The 1,503-nt window shown below is 36.6% G+C and overlaps 1 non-coding gene across 1 annotated transcript; it reads right to left on the bottom strand.

Moving 5' to 3' along the window:
• Nucleotides 1-1,050: 1,050 nt before the first annotated feature.
• LOC126954119 (U1 spliceosomal RNA) lies at nt 1,051-1,214 on the bottom strand. The gene has a single exon (XR_007725554.1). It is a non-coding gene; the product is annotated as a U1 spliceosomal RNA (small nuclear RNA).
• Nucleotides 1,215-1,503: the final 289 nt, after the last annotated feature.

Genomic DNA, 1,503 nt, shown 5'->3' with positions numbered 1-1,503 from the left:
GGTGGCTCATGCCTGTAATCCCAACACTTTGGGAGGCCAAGGCGGGTGGATCACGAGGTCAGGAAATCAAGACCATCCTGCCTAACACAGTGAAACCCCGTTTCTATTAAAAATACAAAAAATTAGCCGGGCGTGATGGCGGGCGCCTGTAGTCCCAGCTACTGGGGAGGCTGAGGCAGGAGAATGGCATGAACCCGGGAGGCGGGGCTTGCAGTGAGCCTAGATCATGCCACTGCACTGCAGCCTGGGAGACAGACAGAGACTCCATTTCAAAATATATATATATATATTTTTTATCACATACCTACCTCGAGGAACTAATTAAAAGCAATGAATCTTGCCCACAACTTAAGATACAGCTTGGTATTCAACTCAGCTATAACTCCTACAGATGTCTGTTGGAATTCTTATTGAGGTGGGAATGACAGTCAATCCAGCGAGAACCCATTAATCTGTGCGTCCGAAAGGCAGTCTTCCTCTCATTTGACACAAGTATGTATACTATGTCAACACATCTCTGAATCCCAGTGCAAGAGTTTTCTGGACCCATCAATCTATCACCACCAAAAACTTGTTGAAGACTCTTACTTAAAGCCTCAATAAAGATGACTCCTTCCTGCTTTTGCTCCAAATGTAAATCAAGTAGATAAATGTATGTAGTATGGCAAATTGAGTTACACTAGTTGATTCAACACCAAGATTTCATTCCAAATATTAAAATGCCATATTAATTTGCTCACACTTCTAGTTATTCTTTACATCTGTATTGGTTTAATTTTAGTTACATAAACATTTTATTTAAAAATATTGAAGCACAGAACCCTTATATTGTAAGAATAAATAGCCCAATTTCACTTAGGTGAATCTCACTCTCCTCTTCACAGGTAATGAGGGTTAACAGTAAGTAGGCTGCAATTCATATCAGGTAACTTTTCTTTTCTTTCTTTCTTTTTTTAATTTGCTTTTGTCTTCTCTTCTTTTCTTTTCTTTCTTTTTGTGTGTGGTTTTTTTTTTTTTTTTTTGGTTTGTTTTTACTTTTTAATTTCTTTTTGAGGGAAAGTGCAAACGAAGTTCCTCACTACCACAAATTATGCCATTGGGTTTTCCACATTAGGGGACGTCACAGGGGTCAGAATATCCAGAGTGCAATGGATAAGCCCCAATCTGGGTAAACCACCTTCATAATCACAATATCTCACCTGCCTGGTAAGTATCCCCATATCACCTCCCATGAAATATGTAAGATATATACACATGCATATATTTGTATATGTGTGTGTTAATGTATGCACATGCATACATGTAATTTTGTTTTTAAACACATTTTTTACCAAGTGTCATAATTCTTTACTTAATAACAGTAATTTGCTTTTTCCACTTTTCAATATGTGTTGGAGATCTTTCTATGCTGGCATATATGTGACTGGTATATATATATATATATATATATATATATATATATAATCTATGTCATTATTCTACAGTACAAATATACTACAAATT

This window comes from Macaca thibetana, chromosome 4 (genome assembly GCF_024542745.1).
Source record: "Macaca thibetana thibetana isolate TM-01 chromosome 4, ASM2454274v1, whole genome shotgun sequence".
NCBI classification, from domain to species: Eukaryota; Metazoa; Chordata; class Mammalia; order Primates; family Cercopithecidae; genus Macaca; species Macaca thibetana.
This window is presented reverse-complemented; position numbering and strand designations above follow the sequence as displayed.